Genomic DNA, 19,785 nt, shown 5'->3' with positions numbered 1-19,785 from the left:
ACCACCACAGAATGCAAAGGGGGTGAGACTGCCTGCCTGGGGGCATGATGGGGCTATTTGTGCATCTGTGCACGTGTGCGTGTGTGTGTGTGTGTGTGTGTGTGTGTGTGTGTGTGTGTGTGTGTGTGTGTGTGTGTGTGTGTGTGTGTGTGTGTGTGTGTGTGGAGGGGGAAAGGGGAGCAGGATGGAGTGAGGTTGTGGAAAGGGGGGGGGGGGGACGTCTTAAGACAGAGGGCCAGATAGTACAGTGCAGCCGCAGGACCAATCGCTAAAAGTCGGTCAACTGCGCGTGCACACACACATACACACACACACACACACACTGACTGGAGCTTTGTGATGGTGGAAAAAGGGGTGCGTGTGTGTCACTGAGAGTGGTTCATACCCCGGGGGGTCTCACTCCATGCAACGTTATTCCCTCGGGGCATCTAGTCTGTCTGGGGGCGGTGATTCATGAGTGTGTGTGTGTGTGTGTGTGTGTGTGTGTGTGTGTGTGTGTGTGTGTGTGTGTGTGTGTGTGTGTGTGTGTGTGTGTGCCCCCTACTCCCATTGTCCTGGAAAGATGCTGCCTGAGTCAGGGTGACAGATTTGGAGAGACAGGCCTATAACCTCAAGGTTCATGTGTGACGCATGCATATATTCCAACTGTAGCCTATATATGTATTATACACTATTATATACTATACTATGTATTACAATAGCTCAATGATTAGGATCAAATAAATATGTGCCCAAACACATCTCAATAGAATGATATATATTTTAATTAAGATGTAATAACGTTTTTTATCTCTTCTGTACGTTGAACTGCACTTGTCTTGGTGTATGAAATGTGCTACATAAATAAAGTGTGATTGCTTGACTATTTTTAGGTTATTTAAAGCAACTCCGCTCGCATATACTTTCATCATGTATTATACACAGCAGCAGAAAGAAAACACACATTATGTTATGTGTTGCTTCTTGGATGATGGTGGTGGTCAAGGCTTCAACAACCGCCAGTCCAGCACGCCTCCATTCACAAAAAAAAGAAAAGAAAAAAAAGGAAGAAAGATTGACGCATGCAGAGAACTACCGCCGCCCATCCCGAACCATTCACAGTACACACACACACACACACACACACACACACACAGTCAACAAGCACTCTTATTATGTAGCAGGCCTATACAGTATAAAGCTACTTCGCTTTCATATTTTCCCTTCCTCTCTCCGACCGACCATAGATCATATCATAAGCTAAGATGATCTTTAAAAATGTCTATAGGCTGCTGCAATGCAAGGCATGCCGCCTACTACAGTAGATACAGTAGGTAGGTATTATGCCCGATCGTGGTCTAAAAATAGCCCTTGAACAATAATCGGCGTTTGTTGGGAAAGAGAGAGAGCGAGACAGTGCAATACCGCTCGCTCTATATGTATCCCACTCCCGACCTTAGAGTATATACTCCCGACTGAGAGTGAAAAACATTGTATATCCTATTATCGGGGCTGTTGTTATTATTTAATTGCGAAATATTAATATTTCCGTGCAACAGACAGTCGTGGACATTTATTTATTTATTTTATTAACCGTTTTGTGCAAGCGTTGCAAAAAAAACAACAACCCACACACACACACACAGCACAAGTGGAAACTTCAGCAGAGGACAGGCGGGCAGACTACTACTATACTGGCAGACATTGTTTTGATGGAGCCATGATAGTAGTATCGCATGCATCATCCTCCCCGTTTTGCTTTAATAAATAAACGTTTCATTTTCGTCGGTACGGAGGTGTCGCACCCCGCCCGCCCGCCCGCCGAGGGTGGGAAAAAATAGCCGATGTGCAAGCTCACAACGCGTCGCGCCAGCGTCGCGTTGTGAACTTGCAGATCTGCTATTTTTTCTCGAAATCAGGGCTTTTTTAAATCAACATCAAAGAGACGTACGGTGCGGACGCCCCTTTGCCATGGCTTCTTCCAACGTGTTTTTGTTGATGTTGTTGTTGCTGCTATTGTTTAATAATGTAAATGAATAAACCCGCGCTCACCTTTAGTATGCCCAGCGGCCGGCCGTCCGATGCGACATACACCCACAATGTGCTGCTGCTGCTTCCATTGGGGAGGATTTATTTTGCGGGGCGAGGAGTGGAGGGGGGAAAAAAAATCATCTTCTGACAGATTCCGCCATACTGGATTTTTTTTTGTTCCGACGACGTCACGTGTGGCCATGCCCCTGCATTTATCCAGAGGCGGGGTTTGCTTTACTAGAATAATACAGACATACATGCTTTCACTTTATATATTTCTGTATGTCTGTATGTAAAGAATACAATATGTAAATCTGGGGGGGGGGGGGGGGGGGGGGGGAGAGAGAATAGGGCTCCTTCTTCTTCTTCTTCTTAATAATAATAAGAAGTATTACATCATTACTATTGGTCACACTTTATTCAAGCATAGCTACAAATTCATATACACTTAATTAACGCATAATTATGAACATGAATGATACATTTGTCAATATAAATCATGAGCTCATCATTACCACTTAATCACATAAGTGTAATGTGTATTATTATAGACACTTCCACTTCTGTGCCCAGCTAGGAGGGGGTTGGTCTCTGGTGGTACAGTACTCCTACCCGCCTGAGCATGGGATCCTGTGGAACTGTGAATAATGTCCAACTAATGATATATTACACCTAAGTTCACCATTAGTTCATGGTGATGACCAGGAATTAATGGTGAGTTCATGATACATTCACAATGGATGAGTTCATCATCAATTAAGCGTTAATTACGTTTATGGAAAATTTTGCATGCTCAAGTAGCCTAAAGTGACCGCAATAATGATTAAAGTAATTACTCATGTTCTGATTATCATAACTATAAGAGACAATTATAAATCTCAGATTTAGCCTAAACGTTGCTTTGGGTTGTTAGGCAAAAGATAGAGATCACATTGGATGACATGATTTGGCCATTATGCTTCTTTGCACGACACGGTCTACAAAAATAATGTGTATTTGATTAGATTTGTATATTCTCATAGGAAATGAAATGGATAAATAAATACTGATTATCTTACAGAGCAGCCATGAGCCATTCCCGGGCCAACCTGTGGGCTGGGGCCCACTAGTGGGCCGTGAGGATATTGCAAGTGGGGCCCAAAAACAAAACACCAAAATTCTATTGATAATATAAATATATTATTAATGATATATTGAAATATATATATATCACACCTGTGTGAAGTGAGGGGCGCTCTTATCATCATACATCATCTCATTCTGGCCAATCACAATTTGCAACTTTCGTCTTCAATGTTTGTGTTTTTTGTGTCTCAAAGCTGGCCATTCATTGTCATTGGTATTCAATATTTGTGTTAGGACAATGTTTGTGTTTACACAAACCCTCAAAGATGGACATAGGAGAGGCTAGCACCCCTCAAAAAGGAATGTACATTTTTCTTTTCTTTAAAACCTTGAAAAATTAAATGAACATTTGTATTGCGATGCTGATAGCAACTTAAAGTAGAAATTAAAATAAAGTGGTCAACTAGGTTCAGGTTAATTTATTTGTTTGTCCACGAAGGGCGATTTGGTGTACAGCAATTAAGCATCATATAACAGGCAGGCAACATGAATCACATTAACACACAGTAACACAGTAAAAAGCACATGGTACACGTAGGAACAATAAAAAACAGGATGGCAGTTCAAGGTATCAGTGTAGCATTGGAATTCATAACACATTGCAAGAACAGTTGTATAGTAATCTTAGAGTATATATGAAAGATAGTAATACATACAAGGAGCGACAAAGTCACCTCCTCCCTCCTCCTATCAGCATTTAAACTAAAGCCTGGATAGATACAGGCACGAAGGACAATTTATATCTATTACTAGTGGCCCCTGGGACCTTTAGGCGAAGGCCAGAGGGGAGTAGCCTGTATTCAGAGCTGAGGGGATGAGAGTTGTCCGTACAAATGGACTTGGCTTTCTTAAAAGCAGCTGTCTTTGAAATACTTGATCCAGGCTACTGAAATTTACTCCATCTATCTTTGATGCTGTTCTTACAATCCTACTGAGGTGGGTTTTGTCCTTTAAGTTCAGGTTTCCATACCAACAAATGATGGAGAAGGAAATAACGGACTCAATGAAAGAACAGTTTCATTAAAGATTTATCAACCTGAAATTTGGCAAGCGTCCTCAAACAAAAGAGGCGTTGTTGACCTTTCTTACACAGCATTTTGACAGTTCACATCAAATTTCAGCTTGCTGTCAAATGTAGTGCCTAAATATTTGTAAATGGACCGGTCACCAGGTCAACTTGCTCACCATGGACAACACTGCTCTGGGGAACTGGGGGGGGATCTCCTGAAGTCAACACACATCTCCTTGGTTTTAGATAGGTGAGCCGAATGCCTTTGAGATATTCAAGTGGGGCCTGTTTCACAAAAGGTGGGGAATACATAATGTTACATACACGTTTTCCTCCTTTTTTAAACTTTCTTGAACTGTATAATTGTATATATGATGATTTCCTGTTTTTCCATCCATCATCCATCCATCTTCAACCGATTATCATTGGTCGGGTCACGGGGGCAACAGCTCCACCAGAGTGTTCCTGTTTTTCATAGAATTGTATATTTGTGCGTCTTTAAATGTTTTGATGAATTGAAAGTCTTAGTGCTTTTTCTGGTTTTATCCTCGTAGCAGCTTTTGTATTGACTGTATTGATTTTCAATCAATCAATCAATCAATCAATCAATCAATCAACGTGGGATTCACTTACGCCTCCTCCCCAGTAGGACGCGTGAGTGGCCGTGTTATCAGTCCAAAGCCTGCAGGCTCTATCTGTGGTACGTTCTGTCTTGTATTATGACATACACTCCATACAGACAGAGAGATTAACTTGTATTCATTGTGCAGTTAATCTGGTGTTTCTGCATTGCAATTAGACAACCATTCATTCGCCCAACTCTGAAAGCAGTAATTTGCTCCTTCAAGATCTGTTCCGGCATTAATATCTATGCACTTTCATTTAAGCCGTGGTTCAGAGTCTGACATAACCAGCAGTGGCAAACTGAAACGGATACGTTTATCCAATTCTCAGTCATTGCCACATGAAAAACCCCTCTTCACTGCCTGCTATAATCTAATATGCCTTTATTTCCATTACCTTATATTTAATTTAGCATCTAAGCCACCCACGGACCAAAAGTCGCAATAATATTGCCGAGCTGAGCTGACTTGATTATTGTAATGTGTAAACCAGTTTCAGAATAAAGGCGATACACCTCTAGACGGAGAATTATTCATTCATCTTCACTACAGCTAGTCTACTCTCACTCACATTGTTGTACAGACCTGTTATGGTCATATGTCTGTGGCAAAAATGTTGTAACCTCTGTGCCCAGTGTCACATGTGTTCTAATTACAAGACCCATTATACACCTACAGTACCGGCCTCAATACATCAGAGTTAAAATTAAAAAAAAGTAATAAGAAAAGATTAAATTTATACCTATAGGCCTACCTAGGTTCCAACCTGGAGGAAAATCTTTCCTGTGATAAAATGGCTACCAATGTAATCAAAAGGTCATCCAAAGAACAAGATTCCTATATACAGAATCTCCTCACTGGTCAGCAAAAATACTTTATTTAATTTAACAGGAGCCCTCATAGGCCTACAAGGTTTCTTCGACTATGCACGCACCTATTGGTACCACAGCACCCAAAGGCTTTTAAAACAAGGTTCCAGAGTCCAGACATCCCAAAACAAACTGGTCAGGCTACTATACTCAGCCTAACTCCCAGGCAGAACCCACCTCGCCCCTGCTTATTTTGACAGGTTGGAGTGGCTTATAGGGTTTGAAGACAGAGTAGGTCTACATTCTACAACAACTTGCAATGGGCCTGGTCTACAAGATTCGCTACAACACAAAGTTACCCATCTCCCTACTTCCTTAATGTCAACGAAGTCCACACTCACATCAGAGGGAGTTCCACAAACCTCTTTCAAGTTTCAACCCAGATTCGGCTCAAACAAGCAGTTAATCTATGCCACTAAAATGTGGAACGACCTACCAACAAGTCCTAGCCTGGCTCCAGCCCTGAATCGCTAGCCACGCCCATTAAGAAAATATTAATGAAGTGAAACGAAATGAAAATGTCAGGCTAAACAAGTCCAACATCCATTAAGAAATGTGAATCTCTATACCTAAACTCTTTCAAAACCGCTCTCAAAGAGCAGTTTACAGAAGGCTGCAATTCAAAACTGCCCCCCCCCCCTTTTTTCTATAGACTGTACGCTTTCCCTTTTTTCTAACCGATGATTTATTTTCTTTTTTTCAACTGATCTGCGTAAGTGTTGTCATTTTAACTTAAATGATTGATGTTTGTATTGAGCTGTACTTTCCTTGAACTGGTCTGCGTAAGTGTCTGTGACACTTCATTGTTATTTTAACTTCAATTATTTATTTGGTTTGAAGTTAATTTGCTTACTTACCTTTATTTTGAAACTTCCTGTTAAACTTCCTGTAGATATATAGCACAAGCACGCTAGCTTCACAGCGTCACTCACACTCTGCAGTGCTGCTGAGCCAGTGTGACAGAGCAGAGGGAGAGACAGAGCGTGACTGTTTGATACAAGGAGGATTCAATGTGGCCTTTCAATGCAGCCCTTAGCACCTCCGATTAACGAAGCGAGGTACAGGATTGTTTCTTTGTATGTTTTTCATTTCGGTTTTCATTCATGATTTAATTTGGTATCTAATGAATTGTATTTTGTTTATTGACCTTATATGCACACCACTGCCATCTTGCCTGCAAGGTGCTAACTCAGCCCATTCATCCAAACAGAAAAGTCCTATCTAATTGTATTAAACAACGTCAAACTCACCAACATTGCAGCTGTACGGAAAGCTTGCATTATCCTCTTTCAATCTGTGAAGTTTTTGTTTCATAAAAATACACCGTAGACATGTTATGAGCTACTTCCTAAGTTCCTGTCAAGAAATTCTGTGTGTGCAGGTTTAATTTAACCTGACTCCGCCAGATGGGGCAGCAGAGAGTACACTGGGTTTGCTGCCCCATCTGGTGGAGTCAGGTTAGGTTTAATTTATAGGTGTCAGAGTTTGGGTATCACTCAACAGCCCTGCATACCACCTGATTTGAATTTGCACATAATGCAGGAGGCAGCAGGTTGCTTTACTAAAAACGAGTGCTTCCAATTTCTTGACAGGAAGTAGAGTTTTATGAAACAAACCCTTGCAAACCTCTCACCTTTTGGTATGCAAATTATTACAAGTTAGCACCTTGCTGGCAAGATGGCCATGGTCTGCATAAGGTCAATGTATTTCGTTTTGGGCTATGGTTAATTTTGCTTTGTATTCTGCTTATTTGTAATTAATTTGAATTAATTAAGTTATTGAATCACTGAATAATTATTGTTGAATTGGGTGCCATTTCAGCCTAGTAACCTTCATTTTTTTCTGAAAGAGGCATGTTCAGCTGTCAGAAAAAGGGGGAAAAAAGAAAAATTAAACAGTTATACTTGTACTTCTGGTATAGGGTTTCCTATCAAAAAAATATATACTACTTTCTGAAGTCAAGTGGCTAGAGAAATAGTCAGGACATTTTCAGGTGGATTTGCATCAGCGTAGCCTGGCCCAGCCAGCGTAGCCTGGCCCAGCCAGCGTGTTTTCTGGTCTAGAGGGGTGCGTGCCACTGGGATCATAGCGGTGGATCCTATCTGTGACTATAGGCCTTGCCTCATCTCGGTTATTTAGCTTCTCTCCCTTTGCAGTTTGCACTGATGGTAAAATTAACATGACTGTCATATTCCCATCACAATATTTCCACATCATTGCCCACTCTGGTTTAACCATGCATGTTCAACCTTGCCATCTATTTACCAGTGACTTTAGGTCAAATGTTAAATATGTTGAAAATGTTTCTCAGGCATAGAAGACGAGATATCATCAGCCAGAAGATGAGCATCAAAGACTTCCAGGAGAGATGGCCTGCCTAGTTTGATGCTTCACAATCACATGAGTAAATAGATTCTTGTAGCAGAGTGGTTAACTTAAATGACACGCATCCTGCATGTGATGCACATTTACATTGTATTTAACCACTTGTACCCTAACACGGCACCTATTCTTGGAGGAACAGTGGTGGAAATGGATGTACAAGCTCATAATGTGTTTTTTCCCCCTTCTCCCTTCCCCTCATCTGTCTTTCAGGTCAGCGCAGAGTTCAGGAGGATCACCACAATGAATCGGGTGCATTGGTTAGACCAGTCATTAGTCCTACAACTACAACCTATCTCAAAACCTCTCCCTAAACATAACCTCCCACGGGGCAGCACACCTAAACCTAACCTTAACCCATGTCTAACCAATGACTAGTCTAAACTAAGTATGCACCCCCAATGAATCTTGAGCCAACCTACGTGGCCTGGCAAGGTAACACAACAAGGTACAGTACACAACACAAACCTCTATCAAATGTCCTAGCCCTTTTAATTATAATTCCACGTGTCCCATATACACTTCTCTCTTTGTAAATGAATTACTTTAGATACTAATGTATCCTAAACATCATCTCTGTCCCCTGCAACTCTCTGGCCCTGCTAGACGAAATTAAAAATGCATGTCTTAGTAACTGTCTTTAATGCTAAAACTGGGTGCAAACAATTATTCTATATAGCCAATGTAATGTTAATGCAATTGAAACAGAGTAGACTTTGAAGTTGGCACAGTAAACACAAATCCAACTTTGACTGTGCAAAGTAATTGTATTAATGGTTAAATTGTTTCTGTCTGCAGAAGAGTGGAAAGCCCATTCAGCCAACCAGAGGGGTTGTGCTCCAGTGTCTCATCGACCATCTGGGAGAAGAGCCCAGTGCCTTGATCAAGGACTTTGAAGTTAGTAAAAATAAAGTATTTTAACAATTCGTAGTTTATAATCATGGATAACTGTGAGACAATATCACAAACATGCAAAGAAACAGCAGAGTGGGTGAGCACTGAGCAGTGAGGAGCTGGTTTTCTGGGAAAGTGTCCAGAGAATCAGGTTGTGATATGGCTGTTGCATCGCATGTCTGGTCCAAGTGGTTCAGACATTTGCGTTCTCAAATAGGCCTACAGCCCCTTCTGGTAAGGTCAAGATACACCCAGGGCTGCACTTCACATGGATAAAAGTTCATAAACTAGCAATAGAATACATGTTTAGAAGCATCTTCCATAAACATTTATGGTCTCATAAATGTCATAAAAGCAAAGTTTAATGCTTCAATCTGTGATTTCTTCAACTGGTTGGCTGTATGTATGTAGAACGGCAACAACGTTTAGAATGATAATACCTTATCATGAGATTTTATATAGCTTTATTCCATGACTGCATGTGTTAAAGCAGCTAGGATTGCTCAATGTGTGTCTGGTAACTTGCAGTATGAAAGTGAGCTCTTACCAATGTCCAATCTTTTACAATGTGTGCAGCATGCTGCTGGTGCACCTGTCCAAACCAAGAAGCATCAACCACTGATCCTACTGACGTCGTAGGTATTGTGATTGAGGACATCACTGTCCTCACCAACCTTGCCAGAGCCTGCTGCCATCTCCTGGGACTGGCCTACGTCTTTGAACTATAGTACCCCCAAGAAGCTCAAGAGGTTTTACTGTGTGTGTGTGTGTGGGGGGGTGCTCTTGTGTTTAGACGGATATCTTGTCATGTTTATAGCGAACTTTAGACTGTTGCGTCCTCAAACTTTTTGAGTGGTGCAACCACTCCTATAGACGGCTATGTGTGTGTCTGGGTCTGTCCCTGTGTCCTGTCCCTTTGTCCGAGCACGAAAATAGCGTTATAGCGTTTGTTCACCACCAAGTGTCACTAACACACAGACACACACAGGCCAGGGAGGAGGGCTTGTACAGTAGAGTACAGCACCACTCACTTAAGACGGGTCTGATATTTTATTTATTTCCTGCCACAGGCACTTGGGCAAGTTAATCCATACATATGTATATGAATATATATATATATTTTTTGAATTTGCTGTTTTTTCAATTATGATGCTTTAAGAAGCCATCGAGTTAATTTCATGTTAATGAGATGGCTGTGGTGCATATTATTGCTGTGACAGCTAGACAGTGATTGAGAAACTACGCCCAAGACCTGCCTATCAGACTCCCGATTGAGGGATTGGCACCTGGGAATTGATTTAATTTTTTATTTCATAGTATGTAGAATGGGTACAGGTCAATACAAAAACTGCTACTTGAGGATGGAACTAGAAAAAGCAAAAAGACTTGTTTACATAAGGGTCCTCCATTACAAGCTCTCCGCGGCCGCTGGTGCGCTCCAAGGGGGTCCGGAGGTCCACGGGCGTGTCACTCCGTCTGTCCCGAGGTGGGGCCCCCCAGAGATCTTTTTTTTATAATTGTTATTACCCAGGGCTACAATTCAAAAACATGATATTTGCGGTTCGACCGCTTATATTTATTTATTTCTTATTACCCAGGGCCACAGACACATATTTGCAGTTCAACATACATTTTATTACTCAAGTTTTTATTCAGATTATACATTTGTCATTTATTCATAACCGTATTATGCATTTTTTTAAATGTATTTGAAGCTGTCTTCTCGGCGTCTGCAGCACGTTAGAGATGGGGGAAAAGTTTTAGAAAAAACAAACAAAACATGGGGCGCATGGTTTACCTGTTTGAGGTCGTGGCTTTGGTGGGCACCCTCGACGCTTAGGCCCGGAGGTAGTCTCGATGGCTGTGGGTCTCGGCTTCGGTGGGCGTCCCTGGCACTTGCTGCGGGCTCCAGGGCCGGCACATCAGCGTCTGCAGCAGAGGTTAGGGGAAATAGTGTTAGGAGTCAGTTTGTTTGTTTTGTGTAGGTCGGGTGCAGCGCGTTGGTTCCTTTGGGGACTTGTGGATCTGCCTTGTGGGTCTTCTGCTCCCATCATGTCCCGGTCAAGCATTTCACGCGTTGACCTCACTTAAGGTGTTTTGTGGGCCACATAGTATCGATTCATCGTGGCCAGTGAGTGGCCCATGCTTCTGCTAACTTGGCCTTGTTCCTCCAGGGTTAAAGTCCGGTTGGCCAGCGTGGCCACAGCGCTCCGAATGCCAGTCATGGTTACCCTGCTGCGGTTAATACAGCGGAGATAAGCTTGCTTGATGTGACAGCCCATTTTACACATTGGCCTTCCCGCAGACGTAAAAAAGAATGTCTGTAGCCTACATTATGCGACTAGCCGGTCATTCGGCCTCGTTGGTCCCGAAATCTTAGCAGCCAGTGTAGCCGTGCAGCCCCGTCTGTGCGCCATGTCTTGTGGTGATCCATGCGGTTGATTCTCGTGCACAAATTACTTTGTCTAAGTTATTCTCTGAGGCACATATTCCCGCAGGCCTGTGTGCTCCTTCAGATAAATTACGAATCTCCATATGTCTTGAATGTAGTTGTTTACCGTCGTGGGCGCCCAGGTGTTGCCGATGCGCTGGAACCTAATATATCCCAGATGGGCCGCGGGGGTCCCCGGACTGCGGCCGCTCCCGACGGAGTTTGTGTCGGCTGGCACCGGCGGCTCCTCGGCCATGAACCGCAGGAAAGGCTACACATGCCTCACTCTCTGTAGCATGTTCTTCTTCTTTTGTTGAATCGGGCAGGGCGGTAAAAGGTCCTGCTGGAAGTCAGAGGGTAGAGCTCCAATGTCATTGAATTCCATCATGGTCGGTATTCAAAAACGGATAAACGTGGATAAACACTGCACGGTACGGTGTGAGAAGAGCCATCTTTACTCTACCTCTGCCCTTTTTAACTTCTATAGAGCAGCTGCGGGAGCATACAGCAGCTGCATGTCTCTCAGTGCAGTGAGTGACATTCTGTGATTATTTGCCATAATAACCGGGGGTGCACGGCCAATAAAGTTTGGGGGCTGCTGGTCTACACAATATATCATTTATAATAATTATACTAAATATTTAATTGTTCATTTTCAGCATTTAAAAAAAGTTATATGTAATATTAATGTATTACTATTGCTCAGACAGTAATATGTAATACAATATATTACTTTAAAATTAAGGTAATACATAATATATTCCAAGTAATGCACCCAACACTGGCGGCAGTATCTTTTCCAAGCTTCCCTCGCATGTTCACTATCCACCGCAGTGATGTTGGAGACCCCCCAGCCCCACTATTTTATTTTTTCACCCAGTGTCAATTATCTAATGTAATCCTGCGCACTACTCCCTCTGCCATCCTGGGCAGTTTTCGGAGCTCTCCATCACTGGAGAGCACAGCTACTGTTGTCTGATGTCCAGACAGACCAGGAGTCCACTCCTCATCTTCTTCCTTCTCTCTCTCACTCAGAGAGAAGAACTCTTACGCTGGTCACATAAGAAGTATTCTTCATCTTCTGGCTCTGTGTAATTAATCCTGGGTAGTTTTCAGAGCTCTCTGTCACTGGAGGGCACAGCTACTGTTCTCTGATGTCCTATAGAGTGCTTAAACGGGTCATAATATTAATAACGTCGACCTTCGGTCAAAATAATAATACTGTAACTAGAAAGACATCACCATTACTCTCAGGTGAGATCAGCTCTCCAAAGATTGTATCAAGACCAATTCGTAACCACAGAGGGTTAAGAACGTTTGCCGTTCACCGATGTCCTTAATCCAAAGAGTCCTGGATTGCTATTCTTTTTCACTATACCTCACCGTGCTGGGAGTGGATCATTTGCATGCCTTCATCCATAGGACAGGACAGCACTGCCCCTAAGTAATGTATAATAACATAATGTATAATAACAATATTAATAATAATACAACTTTATTTATGTAGCACCTTTCATGATATGAAATGCAGCTCAAAGTGGAAGGGTACTGCTAAAATGTATAAAAGATTAGGCCCAGTGTTGCCTGCTTTAACCCTGCTGTCTGTAGTGAAATTAAACTCTTTACTATAATACTTGAAGCTTCAGGCTGTTCTCTTGTGAGTGTTGAATGGTTTGGGCACGGTGGTACACCTTTTTTTTTTTAAATCTTTTTAATAGATTAATGGGTGTTTGCAGAGCTGTGAAACAAAATCAAAGTTATTCAGATGGTTGCCTGTCTTGGTTAGTAAACAGTTTATTACAAAAATGTGTATAAGAACGTATTAAAAACATCTCCAGACAATAGAGAAGCCCAGAACCGAGCTTATGATATATATATATATATATATATATATATATTAGCATTATTATAAATAATTGTATTATGTACACGCACGGCTTGGTTTTAGAATACCAGGCTCACCAAAAGCGGAACCTACGGCGGAAGATTGGGAGTGAGTCTGCAGTTCTGATTGCAATGGGAAGTTCATTCCATAGTTTTGGAGCTAGAAGGGAGAAGAGTCTGGGACGTGTGGAGCGTTGTCCTGGCGTTTTTAGTGAATATTCTGCCAGCTTCCCTGTGTGACAGCTCAGGGTTTTGTAAGTGTAGTCGCGCTCGCTGCCTCTTGTCATCTTGCTCTCCAAGTGGATGCGATGCAGGCAGTATCTCTTCCAAGCTTCCCGGGCCTAGCATGTTCACTGTCCACCGCAGCGATGTTGGAGACCCACCAGCCCCCCTATTTTATATTTTTCACCCAGTGTCAATTATCTAATGTAATCCTGTGCACCACACTCCCTCTGCCATCCAGGGTAGTTTTCTGAGCTCTCCGTCACTGGAGGGCACAGCTACTGTTGGTCTGTTTTGTCTTGAGGCCTGGAGTTCTCTTGCACTTTTGCCAACAGCGTTTCCTTGGCCTGTGCATCATCCACAGCGAGAGACTCCAGTCCTCTGTAACTTTGACTGTTTTTTTCTCAGACCTTGCATCTCCTGCTGTACCTGTTGAGAATGTGCCGAGGTCTCATCCTTGAGATGACCAGCTGTTCTTTTGCCTGGATATCTTCTTCCCTGCACCTAACCTGCTCTTTAGATGTACCTAACCTGCTCTTTAGATGGATATCTCCTTCCCTGCACCTAACCTGCTCTTTAGATGCTGATAGTTGTTTCTGCAGAAGCTCTTTCTGATGAGCACTCTCTTGCTCTTGCCTGGTGTGCACACTGCACAGCCAACTGAGCACAAGCTTCGTCTTCAGCCTTTTTAAGACTATCACGCATGTGCTCCATTTTGTTTTTCAGGCCATGGATCTCCTGTTCTAATGGTTGAGAATGAAGAGCTCTCATCCTTCAGCAGGGTAAACTGACACTCTTTAGATTTGATTTCTTCACAGAGTGTCTTCTCGGCCGTCTTCAGTGCGTGGCATTTAAAGTCGTTCTTCACCGTCTTGAGTTTATTTGAAAACATCATTGCATAACAGTATGAATTATGATGTTTCTTACAAGAGACACAAGAGGACCGCTCTATTAAAAAAGAACTAATACAAATACAACACTATTACAATCCAGTAGGTCTAGGGGTAAAATGGATTGCGACATAGGCTGAAAAGTGAACTGTTTATTTGTTGCCTTTGATAAGGTTATTTTAAAGAGTTCACATGCGATTACAAACAGTATAGTAACAGTATAGTAAGGCTTGTACTCATTAGACAACCATAAAATGCTACAATAAAGGTAATGTTGAGGTTTAAACTGAAAACTAAGGATGTATGGGGCAATTAACTCAGAGAAATAAGCAAAAGGGAAGTGAGCCTACTCTAAACAACAAATACTAACTGATGCTAACCAACATGAAAAAGAAAAGGGTTACAGAAAAGAGAACTAGGATAAACTCCCTACTCTAACCAACACCTAACCAAAAGAATAGCGGTTTACAACAAGCAAGCTCCCATACTCCATTAACCTTAGCAGAATGTTTGCTTCTTACAAACTTTCAGTGGCTTAACATAATGTGTTCAACTCAAGATGAAGAGGGTATTTTACTGAGGACACACCAATACTTTAGTGGCCCAAAGTAGCAACCAAACCCAAATGCTCTGGACAGCATGCACCCACAGCTACTGCAAACTGTGACACACTGCCAGTGAGCACAGGTGCCAACACTTGTTTAAATAGTGGAGATGACGGGCAGGTGATTGGTCCAGGCTGGATTGTAGGCGAGGCGTAGCAACAGGTAGGTCTCCTCCCATGGCAACAGGACCTAGCCTGAAAGCTGGTGTCAGTATTCCACTCTCCAATCATGGACATGCATAGGCCAAGTATAATTATATATATATTAACATAATACACTTATGTAACACACACTAAAAAAGTTTCTATTACTTCTGATAAAGCTTGTACGCTCTTGGGAGGAACGACATCTGGTGCCTTTTTGTGTGACTCACAGGTTGTGCGAGTGTCCTCCCATTCCGTAGTGAGTAGCGACTTGTATGTGTAGACAGGCCTACAAGTCGCTACTCACTACGGAATGGGAGGACAGACACTCACACAACCTGTGAGTCACACAAAGGTCTTGAGTTGGTCCGCCAACTCCCTCTGCATAGATGAGAGTTTTTGATTGATTGAAGAATTTATTAACAGTTTGCAGAATTACAGTACATTTCAAGCACAAACTCAATACAAAGGCTGTTAACTGTGAGTGGACGACCCAATTAAGCATTACACTTGTTTCCAACAGGGTCCACCATGTTCAAATCATCAAAACATTTAGAGACGTACAAATAGACACTTCTATAGACAGAACAGGAATTCATCAAAAAAGAATTCATCAAAAAGGAGGTAAAATATAGTTGTGTATATAATGGACTCAAGATTTAAAACTTAAAATTTAAAAGCCCAGCATCACCTGGAGGCTCTGCTGGTCTTACACTAACGAGGACCAAGTGGTTTGAGCTGATTGATAGGTTGATTTTGAGAAATGGAAGGAAAGATAGACCGGGAGGAGATACAGGCAAATACAAGTAGTAGAAATAACCCTAATGTATGTAATAGTGTAAGATAATATGGTATAACCATGTCAGTGTAAGATAATATGGTATAACGATGTCAGATAATATATAATGTATAAGAAATGAAGAATATTAAGATATAGTGTAGTGGTGTAATATAATGTAACGACCCTGCGAAAGACCCGGCCGTAACTTGCTCCTCCAAGGGAGCTAGCTCTCTTGGTGTGGCTTGTTGCTTACCTGGTCTACTGAGTTGGAGGCCGGGGTTCGACTCCAGCTCAGGGTGTTAAACGTTACAATAAGGTAGTAGTTCGTGGTCGTGTTCTGGAGGCCGGATCCACGGTTACACTTTTGATGGGCTCCGTGAAGGCCTGGTTCATCGTCACACTCGACAGTCAGTTGGGGGGCCGATATTAGAGGTTCACGGAACTGCAGAGTGGAAGAAAAAAGAAAAAAGATGTTGAGTTAGTGGCAGGCCTTACTGGGGCCTGTACAGTGTTAATTACAAGCACTGCTGTTGTGAAATTAACCCACACAACAAAAAAGGGGGGGGGGGGGTATCCCCTTAATCAGTTTGTGCAAAACCAATGCTTGGAATGGATTCCGAATCATGAAAACCCCCTAGTTTGACACGTCACATGCTGCTTAAAGCATAATGACATTTTGAAATGTTTATATAGGCCGCGCGGGCACCCTAGCTAAATCATTAGAGCATGCTACATCTGTGCAAAATGCGCTTTTAGACAAATTGGCGCAAAATATCCCTTATCTCTCCCTAAGCTCCGCCACTATTAGGGGAGGGTAATATGCACATAAACCTCTGTGCCCAGAGTCGCATGTGTTGTATTTTTGTTTCAATGATGAACTTAATTATTTTTCTATTAATCTGCTGGTCTATGTGCTTTAAGAAGCCATTAAGTCAATGATCATGTTCATGAGACCGGTGGAGGGGGTGACCCTGAGCCACCCGCGCCACCTGCACCCACACCTAGGGCACGGTACAACCCTGAGAGCAGACCCAACGTCCGATTTGAAGGTCACAAGCTCATTCCCTTGCCTCCCACCCCCAAAAAGGAGTGCCTAGTAAGGAGATGCAGGGTTATAGTACAAAGGAAGGCGGTGGCTCAGGGGTAGAGTGCCTGGATGGAAACCGCAAGGTTGCCAGTTCAAACCCGGGCTCCCCCAGAGTTACTGTCGAAGTGTCCTTGAGCAAGACACTGAACCCCTAATTGCTCCCGATGTTCTAGTTGGTGCCTTGCATGGTTTCCGCTGCCATCGGTGTATGAATGTGTGTGTGAATGGGTGAATGTAATGCACAATCTCTGTAAAGCGCCTTGGATAAAGGCGCTATATAAATGCACCATTTACCATTTAAAGGAAGAGTGGCACGAAACGCAGTACTACTGTACAGGCTGTAATGTGTATTGTTAATAAGATGAGAGACCCAACGAGTGCACCCGCTTCGAATGGGATCAGTGTATTGAAACGGGGAAAATCAGGTGCAATCAGGCCTTTCAATACTGATCCCATTCGAAGCGGGAGACGAGTGTGAGGTTTGTGAATAAGCTAAAGGAGACCCAACAAGCGTGCTGTTATGAAACAAGCTTCTAAATATCTGAAACGCTTTACTTGTACTTTTTTTTTTTGTGTGGAAAAAGCGCTCAACTTTCTTGTCCTGCCTTGATCTCCTTACCCTAACACACTATGCACAAACCAATTTAGGCCCACTTCTTTACTTGTAAAACTGATGTGACAATAAAGCCCTACATGTGCTCCGTTATCAGGTGTGCCACAGTAATTGTTTTCCATTTCACTATTTTGTATTTTTACTTTGAACTTTGATTTATTTTATTTTAATGTATTTTTGTATGTGTAGAAGCACTTTGAAATGACATGATTGCATTTGAATTCCCTTGCACTACATTGAAGTGAAACGTCAATGTAAAACAATGTTTGTCGAGAGTAATAACCATTGTTGAGATGTGTGATGTCTCACTGAAGGCAAAAATAAAGGGTCAAATCACAGTTCTGCCAAAATGCAATTATCTCAGTTTGTTTTTTCTGTTTTGTTCTTGGATTCCTGCTTGAAGAACATTGACTATACTGGAATGTACATTAAACCACAACAGATGCCCGTGAAAGATAGCTGCTGAATACTACTAGACTCATATCATATTCACTGTTGCTAGACTGTGCATATATATCCATTCATAGGAATTCATGTATATTCAAGCATATATATTCACTGGATATATATATATATATATGACATTTAAAGACAAACAATATGTTAATATGCAAACGCATCATACGAGTAGTAATATCTGTGTGTGTGTGTGTATCTATATATATACACACGGTAATTACGTTGATCAAGTGCAGATGGCCATCTAACTGGAAATCGTTTTCAAATAATCGGATTGGGAACAAAAAACTTAATCGGGACATACCTAGTATCAATATTATATCCATATCATGATATCACTTAACAAATCTCACAGGTGGAAGACAAGTTGACCTCATGTTTTCTTTCCCCGTTTTCTTTTTTTGCTTCCATTGTCTGGCACTTGTCTGGCTTGTGTGCTTGTTGTAACTGGATCGAGTACAACAGAACTAACATTTATTAGTCAAGGTCACTCCTCTTTTGGAGTACAAGGGAGGCCTGTTGGGACTGCAGTATCCATAGAAACGGAGGATTATAATTTCTCTGGATGAGCATTGGCGGTTATTATGCAACATGCTCAGGTCTTGGAGGCTTCTCTGATGCTGTCAGTAGTGGAAAGTAACTAAGTACATTTACTCAAGTACTGTATTTGAGAACTTGAAATGAGACGTTCTGCACAATGACTACTTTTACTTTTGGTACTTTTATGTACATTTTGGTGGCAATACTTTTGTACTTTTACTCCAGTACACTTTGAATTCTGGACTTTGACCTGTAATGGAGTATTTCTACAATGCAGTATTGATACTGCAATTGATTTAAAAAGTACTTTTTCCACCACTGGATGCTTGAGTCCTTCAGGTACCCAAATGACCCAATACTACTCAATGGCAAAACGGTGGCCTCTTGACGTTAGTCTGTCTCGAGAGATTAATAAACACTAAGGGTGCACTCACACGGTTCATGCAATTCTCTGTGCTCGTTGGGTGTTGTGTCATGGCCGCCCAGTGGCCCAATGCATTTCCAATGGAGGTCACATGGTTTGACCCAACATTGTGTTGTGTGAGGGGGAGGGGCGGACGACTGCGCCCCTCCCCCTCACACAACACAATGTTGGGTCAAACCATGTGACCTCCATTGGCAATACATTGGGCGGCCATGACACAACACAACATGCATCCAACGAGCATCCAACGAGCACAGAATTGCATGAAAGGTGTGAGCTCAGCCATAGGCTGAGCTCACACCTTTCATGCAATTCTCTGCTCGTTGGATGCTCGTTGGATGCTCGTTGGGTAGTGTCATGGCCGTCCCTCCCTAGATGCATCCATTTCCCACAAGGTTTTGCGGGAAGTGGGCGGTGCGCTAGAGCGGAATGCGGAAAACAACAGACCCACGTTTATCTGCGTGTAGTTTTTGGTGACCATGCAATACGGCGATATGTGGAGTCGCGTTGTACACTGTCATAATAAAACGGATGGCTTTTTACATACAGAATGGGGCACTGGCTTGCTAAATGAATCAAACTTTCTTCGAAAGACGTCATCCTCTTCTGAACAAGCCAACACACAGAATCAGTGCCTTTAAATCTGGTACTGATTGTTGAAATGACTGGAGACAGCCGTGCGTCATTTCATCATCATCATCATGTCCACACCCAAACGCAGAAACGCATTGAACACAGGATAAAATCACTGCAGTAGCAGGTTTCAATTGTAGGCTATATTATACTTTTATATT

At 42.3% G+C, this 19,785-nt stretch overlaps 1 long non-coding RNA gene across 1 annotated transcript; it reads left to right on the top strand.

Annotated features, from left to right (window-relative positions):
• The first annotated feature begins 8,269 nt into the window (after positions 1 to 8,269).
• On the top strand, positions 8,270 to 10,504 carry LOC306917529. The gene is made up of 3 exons (XR_013789203.1): positions 8,270 to 8,466; positions 8,817 to 8,915; positions 9,489 to 10,504. It is a non-coding gene; the product is annotated as an uncharacterized lncRNA (long non-coding RNA).
• The last annotated feature ends 9,281 nt before the right edge of the window (positions 10,505 to 19,785 follow it).

Source organism: Electrona antarctica (genome assembly GCF_951216825.1).
Source record: "Electrona antarctica genome assembly, chromosome: 24".
In the NCBI taxonomy this organism is placed as follows: domain Eukaryota; kingdom Metazoa; phylum Chordata; class Actinopteri; order Myctophiformes; family Myctophidae; genus Electrona; species Electrona antarctica.
This window is presented reverse-complemented; position numbering and strand designations above follow the sequence as displayed.